Genomic DNA, 8,032 nt, shown 5'->3' with positions numbered 1-8,032 from the left:
GTTCTGAGTTCCTTTCCTCTGCCACACACTTCTAACATTATGTTCTGCCTCACCTTGGGCCTAAAGAAATGGAGTTGCCCATCTATGGACTGAGACCTCTGAAACCAGAAGCCCCCAAATAACCTTTTTCTCCTCTAATTGTTCTTGTCAGGTCTTTAGGTCACAGTAGTGAAAAAGCTGACTAAAACATTCCCTTTGTATATTCAAAAGGTATTTCATAAGTACTTACTATGTGCTAAGATCTGTGAATACAGACATATTATCAACGCTTGACTGATTAACACATACACAGAGAAAAAGAAAAAATAATAATAATTATGTAGCCAAATGGAAAAAAAAACACTATTTTTCAGTTATAGGGTTATGTGAATGATTCTGAAGGACCCCAAGGCCCCAGGCCCAACATTAGGAAAACTAACCCCTGTGCCCTGAAGCTGCAAGATGTTCCCTTACCCAACCCCCATGTCAAAACCCCACCAGCTGCACGTAGCACTTCAAGTCTCGCACAATGTTACCACAAGATGTTCCATATAGATAACCCCAGAAGGGCCAAACTTGAGCAAACAGGGTAAAAACAGGAACTAAAAGGACAGGATGCAATTTTATGATTTTTCTGAGAACTAAAGTGGGAAAACAAGTTTACCCCCCTAGGTGACTCAACTGCTGAATTCAGAGGGACCAATAGGAAGGCTGTTGCTGTGCTAAGCTAAGACCTAACCCACCTGTTCCCTATAAAAGATCTATACCCCAAAGCCCGGTGTGCCAGTTCACCGAAGCTCCGGCTGAGGTTTTGCTGTGCACCCGCAGGCGCCTGTGTGAGAATAAACGCCTCCTGCTTTTTGCAGCCAGTGTCTCGTGTGGTTCATTCCGGGTTTGGGATCTGTGGATATTTCATTGTGGAGGCCCCACCGAGATCCAAGATCCCGGTTCCGGTTCCGATCCCGGTCCCTATCCGGAGGACACCCGACATCACTGGGAGGTAAGCTGGCCAGCTCAAACTGACTGTCTTGTTGTCCTGTTGGTTATCTGTTCTTTGTTCCGCGCAGCGTCTGTAAGACTATATGATCCTAGGCATAGTCATTTAGTATTCTGAGTATTCTGAGGCAGTTCTGTCATTTAGTATTCTGAGGCAGCTTGAGAAGGAGTTGACGAACTCGGACTTCTCCCCTGCCATCCTGGGAGACGTCCCAGGGATCAGAAGGGTCCATTTCTTTGGGGCCCCCGGTGTTTCCGAGGGTTACACCATTTTTGTAGGCGACAAAGAAGTACAAACTTCTCCCAGGCCATCTGATTTGTTCGGTTTCCACCGAAGCCGCGCAGCGATCTCACTGTTTGGTTTCGTTTTTGTGTCATTGTGTCTGTCTCTCTATTTCCTCTCTGAGAATAACATGGGACAATCACTAACAACCCCTTTGAGCCTAACTCTAGATCATTGGCAAGACGTTCAAGATCGGGCAGACAACCTGTCCGTGACAGTCAAAAAGAAAAAATGGGTAACACTCTGTACCACGGAGTGGCCAATATTGGCCCACCCTCGAAGTTAAATGGCCCCCAGGAGAGTCCCTCCATCTCTCTCTCTAATTTGCAAAGTCAGAGATTGTCTTTCAGCCGGGGCCGCATGGCCATCCAGATCATGGCTTTTAACCTTTCAGGACCTCTGCGAATCCCCTCCTGCATGGGTGGGATCCACGCAGTCCGCCGGGAGGATTCCACCCGGCGGTATGGCGGATCTGTCCCGTCCCTGTTCCTCCCGGCCCCTCCACCCCAGGAAGCGAACGGGTCTTCCTGGAGTCGGGCTGCTTGGAAATGCAGCCCAAGGCGGATGATAAATTCTATCTAAGTCTAAATACTGAGACTAGGGAAGCAATGTTTTCTTCCCCCCCCCCCATAACCGGCTTGAGTGCAAATAGAGATGCCTGCTGGGGATTTAACAACTTTGACATCTCGCTTTGACTTTTCTCAAAGCCCTGTCCTCATTATTAAATTAATGTTAATTGGCTTTAGAGATGGGAACCAAATTTTCAGTCACAAATTTTGACACTCTCAAGGGGACTTTTAAGGAGTTCCCACTCTGCTTTCTTGGGGAAGCCTAGCACTTGAAACAACTGCAAGCAGAGGATGGACTTTTTGGGAGCTGGCTACTAACAAGTTAGAAAAAAAAAAAATACCTAAACTAAAGGAACTGATCCTGTGGGTGAAAGATAGGATTAAGGGACTCCCAGCAGCTGCCAGAGCCATTTAGCTCTGGGGAGTTCCCTGGGTCCTTATCTACATCTTAAGGATCTGTTTACTTAATCTCTGTTTACTTAAAAAGAAGGGACACTGAATGCAATAAAGCCAGTCACACTGAGACCCTTGATTTTACACCTATAGTTGCCCCTACGTGAAAACATCTGGTCCACTCATAGGAAAGTCTATGGTGCCACTGATAAAAGTCATAATTAAATGAAAGTTCAAAACCTGGAGAGATATTTTCTTATCTGGTTGTCTGATTGTTTCTTAGAGATAATCTAGGTTAAATGTGTGTCTAAAAAAAAATAATAATAATTTTTTATTGTAACAATCTGGTATCTGAATGGGTTTCTAAAGCATTGCACTATCTTGCAGTTAAAAGTTGGGTTTAAACAATTGTTTAGTTTGATTTCAGATAGTTCATGCTAGAAAACTTAAATACTTGGGATAAAAAATTTTAAAAGTTTCAATTTTGAACTGGGTAGCCTGAAAAGAAAAAAATTAAAAATAGATCCAAATATCTTTAATTCACGTGATTCAAACGGTTCAATTTAGATTGGGTAAACAGATAAAAGTAAAGATGTCCTCAAAATTAAGCTTATAAGTTTCTCTAGGTGTTCAAAAAGGCCCTAATAAAATGTTAACTCTCCTTAAATTTAAAAGTTTACAAGTATTGTTTCAAAATGTGAACAAAAAAAAATTTATGTAATTATGGTGTTATTAATGTGTTCATATCTTCCAGGTATACAAGTCTGTAAGGTAAAAGCTTCAAAAGAACATTATATCAAGCTGGTGTTCTAAAGTTGTATGGTAATTTTAGGCTTAAAAAAAAAAATGTTGAAAATTCGATTATATCATTTGTGTTCTATAACTGAACTTGTTATCAATAAGATATGTACAGTTCCATGTTACTTTCTACTCTAAGATACAATTTATGTATTTTTAAGTTAATAAGAGCCTAATCTGTGTGAAGGTTTAATTGCAAAACACAAAAGTACATTACTACTTTTCTACAAGAAGTTAAAAGCTTTCAGCCTTTAATTCATATTTTAGGTGTGATATTATGTTGTGTTAGCTAATGTTCATGTAAACTTGAACAACAATTTATGTAAACTTTGTAAAATGATCAGCTTCAGAACTATAGTACTTGAGATTTATAAAGAGCCCTGCCTTACTTGAGATAAGGCTCTGTCCCATCTCACTACATGTGAAAATGGCTATAAAAAAAGTAAGCCAGATTTCAGTACAGTTAAAGTTGTGTCCAAAAGTAGGTTTTTGCCAAGATTACTAGGATCTCAAACAGGAAATTATGATGTATAACCTTGCCAGAATTCAAGGTAGCTATTATATAAGCTAAATATGTTTTTACCCTAGTTAGTTTTGTTTTGTAGTTTGCTTATAGATGGTTTAAGGATTGCCTATTAATATTCTAAAGAGGTATTGCTTTAAGAACACAACCTGGGTCAACATAAGATAAAGAGTTATCACCTACAGGATAGAGAGATAGACATTAAAGCCCAGTGCTCTTAATATAAGGCTGTTAACTTATTTGCTGGATGTTTAAGATCAAGTTTTTAAAATTAGTTAAATTAAAAGGGCCAAAAAAACCAATATTTGGCTCTTGCCCTCTGAGTCAGTCTGAATCAGGGAATAGGGGACTTCTCCAAAGGGCTCAGCAACTCTAGGCCACATAACCTCCTGAACAGGGAGATTAATGAGACCAGTGGAGGACAGAAAGCCAAATGGTGCATTTGCTGTAAAGAGGAGGGTCATTAAAAAAGGGAGACATCCCTGATGCTTCTGAGGGAAGCCATATGGTCAAACAAGGCCTGGACCCATCCTAGCGCAAATGGCACTAGCAGAACTGAAAAACTGCTATGAAGTTCCCGAGGACTCCCAGGATAACTCAGCTGACTGTAAACAATAGGTAGAAACAAAAGTCAGTTTGACTTGCTTCATCTTAAACACTTAGCAAAGACAGTCAAAGCCAAAGCACAGCTGTTCCTGGACATCTTAAATAATAATAATAATTAAATGTAACTTCCATAAATAAATAGACTGGAGGCTACAAGAGAGATTCTTAGACAGAAATGCCTGATAACTGTCAAAGGAACTACTAAAATAGTTTTAGTCTAAGGCTTTTATTTCTAGACAACACAGGTAGACTTGATGTTTGCTAATATGGTTATCCAGCCCTAAGTAGCAGAATTAAAGATTTCTCTATTAGACACAGAGGAAAAACAAAAGGCTCTTTTGGAAGCTCGCAAAAATGTGCCAGGGGACGACGGGCGCCCCACCCAACTCACAAATTTGATTAACGAAGCTTTTCCTTTAACCCGGCCAAACTGGGACTATGCGACTGAAGCAGGTGAGAACCACCTACATCTCTATCGCCAGTTACTCATAGCGGGTCTCCATGGAGCAGGGGGGTCTCCATGGAGCAGGGCGACGGCCCACCAATTTGGCTCAGGTAAGACAGACTATCCAGGGGTCAGAGGAAACTCCGACAGCCTTCTTAGAGAAATTAAAAGAGGCTTATCGGAGGTTTACTCCCTTTGATCCTGATAATGAGGACCAAAAAGAAAACATTTAATGGGCCTGCCTTCGTCTCCCAGGTAAGTCAGGCGGTAGCCAATACATTAAAGATTAATTAAAAATTACATTATGGTTATAGACCCCAAAGTTCAGGACAGGTAAAAAAGGTAAATAGAACCATTAAGGAGACTTTAACTAAATTGACACTTAAAACTGGCACTAGAGACTGGGTACAACTCCTACCTTTAGCCTTGAATGGGGCCCAAAACACCCCAGGCCCACATGGACTAACCCCATTTAAAATCCTGTACGGTGCCCCACCTCCCGCTATTAACTTTTATAAAACTAAAACCTATGCCTCCCTCACCCCATCTATGCAGACTCATTTGCATGCTTTGCAATTGGTCCAGAACGAGGTCTGGAAGCCTCTAGCCGCAGCATACAAAGAGAAACTTAAAACCCCCTTGCTGCCACATCCCTTCAAGGTCGGAGATACCGTCTGGGTACGCAGGCACCAGAGCAGGAACCTCGAACCGCGGTGGAAAGGACCCTACACTATCCTGCTGACCACTCCTACTGCACTCAAAGTGGACGGCATCGCTGCTTAGATCCATGCTTCCCACGTGAAGACTGCACATCCACAGGAGTCCGCAGACACCTCTCCGGATCCAGAATGGAAGTTGCACCGTACCCAAAATCCGCTAAAGACTCACTCGCTGTTAATTTTTCTTGCTTTGTGCTGTGTCTTCCCCATATCAGTTAACCCCAACCAATCTGTGAGCCAGACATGACAAGTATTATCGGGGACAAAAAATATAATTTAAAAAAAAAAAAAAAAAAAAAAAACCATCCGCAAAATACCCCCTTTGGGCTTGATGGCCTACCCTAGGGCCTGAAAACTAAGTCGCAGGCACAAAAATGTGGGCAACATAAAAGTTACTATTGTAAGTCTTGGGGATATAAAACTACGGGGGATGCATAGTAGAAGCCAAGCTCATCTTAGGATTTAATTCAAATAAAAAAAAAAAAAAAAAAAAACAGGATCCCCCACTTTCTGCCGACTCTTGCAGGAGCCTGAAATGGTACGGGGCAGGGCCATGTACCGCATTTGCCTGCAACCCCTTAAACATTACCTTTACTCAGGCAGGCAAAGCATCAAAAGATTAGATAAAAAAAAAAAAAAAACAATGGGGCCTGAGAGTATATCATAAAACTGCCTATGACCCTGGGGTCCTATTCAAAATTAGATTAATAGTAAATACCAACCCCCAACCAGTATGCTGAGCCGTCAGCTGAAATAATGCTGGAATCCGAGCAGATGGGTCAATGGATATAAGATTATATCCATGATATAAAAAAAGGGGGGGAATGAAGGACCCCAAGGCCCCAGGCCCAACATTAGGAAAACTAACCCCTGTGCCCTGAAGCTGCAAGATGTTCCCTTACCCAACCCCCATGTCAAAACCCCACCAGCTGCACGTAGCACTTCAAGTCTCGCACAATGTTACCACAAGATGTTCCATATAGATAACCCCAGAAGGGCCAAACTTGAGCAAACAGGGTAAAAACAGGAACTAAAAGGACAGGATGCAATTTTATGTTTTTTCTGAGAACTAAAGTGGGAAAACAAGTTTACCCCCCTAGGTGACTCAACTGCTGAATTCAGAGGGACCAATAGGAAGGCTGTTGCTGTGCTAAGCTAAGACCTAACCCACCTGTTCCCTATAAAAGATCTATACCCCAAAGCCCGGTGTGCCAGTTCACCGAAGCTCCGGCTGAGGTTTTGCTGTGCACCCGCAGGCGCCTGTGTGAGAATAAACGCCTCCTGCTTTTTGCAGCCAGTGTCTCGTGTGGTTCATTCCGGGTTTGGGATCTGTGGATATTTCAATTCTAAGTATTAACTTAATCAAATAGAATAAGAAGTATGGTTTCAGAGAAGAAAAGTGTTAGTTCATTCTCAAAATAAATAATTTAAAAGACACTAATATACTAAACAGTATGTAGAAACCACAATTCTTTATTCTGTCCAGTCTCAGCAATTGATCATGCTGATGATATCCTAAGAAAAACAGAATAAAAGATTATAATTTCCTTCTCAAACTTACTATCTAATTGTGGAAATGCAATGTCTTGATTTTGTCTAAATTGACACTGCACTACAGATTTAAAAGAATGATCTTTTCAATAACTGCTACATGTCTGTTCATAAAAAATGAATCTTGACTCATACCTTAAATCATGCATGAAAAGTGTTCCAGATAAATTTAACATCTAAATGTGAATTGTAAAACATTAAATTTTCAGAGTAAAGCAAGAGAAAAAACCTTAAGACCCAACACAGGTTAAAAAAAAAAAATTCTTCACAATGTACAGAGCATTTGTTCTAAGGGAAAAGATGATAAACTTGACTACACTAAAATTAGGAACATTTGTTCATCATAAGACACTACAAAGAGAGTTTAAAGGCAAAGTATATTCTGAGAGAGGATATTGCAATTTTCACATCTGAAAAAATATACAGAATAAAAGAAGAATGCAATGAAGCAAGAGAATAAAAATTTCACATAACCCAAGAGAAAAGTGGACAAAAAAACAAACATGAAAGTCATAAAAGAGCATATGGACATCTTCATTATACATCAGGGAAATGCAAATTTAAATTTAATCTGCATCGAAATGAAAAGTGGATGATAAAAACAAGTACTAGTGAAACCAAGTGTTGGAGAGAGTTTGGAAGAACTGCAAGTGAAGAGTAATTTTTTACAACCACTTTGAAAAAATATATTATAAGGCTGAATGTCACATTTTGTGACACTGAAATTCCAAGTAAGTAAACACCTAAAAAATACTGCTTAAATGTGTGTCCACCATAGTCCATGTAAACAAAATACTTAGAGCACCATTATTTATAGCTGATGCTGGAAAAAAAATCAAGTGCCCAACAAAAACAATTAGTGTATTTATATATATTATATTATATTATATTATATTATATTATATTATATTATATTATATTATATACTATATTATATCATCTGCTTCAGTGAGAAGGAACAACATGAAAGAATTTCAGAAACAAAATCTTGAGCAAAAGGAGCAACCATAAAGTACATACCATCCAGGAAAATTTTTAAAAGGGGTAGAATTAACCTATACTATTATGAATCAGAATAGTAGTATCCTCAGTGAGATTAGTAAAAGAGATTGGGTGGCTTAATGTGAAAAATTAATCCAGCTGGACACATTGTGATTTAATCACTTTTAC

At 39.9% G+C, this 8,032-nt stretch overlaps 1 long non-coding RNA gene across 1 annotated transcript; it reads left to right on the top strand.

Annotated features, from left to right (window-relative positions):
- Positions 1 to 382: 382 nt before the first annotated feature.
- On the top strand, positions 383 to 6,604 carry LOC131423865 (uncharacterized). The gene is made up of 2 exons (XR_009225970.1): positions 383 to 979; positions 2,975 to 6,604. It is a non-coding gene; the product is annotated as an uncharacterized LOC131423865 (long non-coding RNA).
- Positions 6,605 to 8,032: the final 1,428 nt, after the last annotated feature.

Source organism: Marmota monax, unplaced genomic scaffold, assembly GCF_021218885.2.
Source record: "Marmota monax isolate L192 unplaced genomic scaffold, Marmota_monax_Labrador192_F-V1.1 WCK01_AAM20220418_F8-fsc00012, whole genome shotgun sequence".
NCBI lineage: Eukaryota > Metazoa > Chordata > Mammalia > Rodentia > Sciuridae > Marmota > Marmota monax.
Note: the sequence above shows the minus strand (reverse complement) of the source record. Positions and strands in the feature narration are given on the sequence as shown.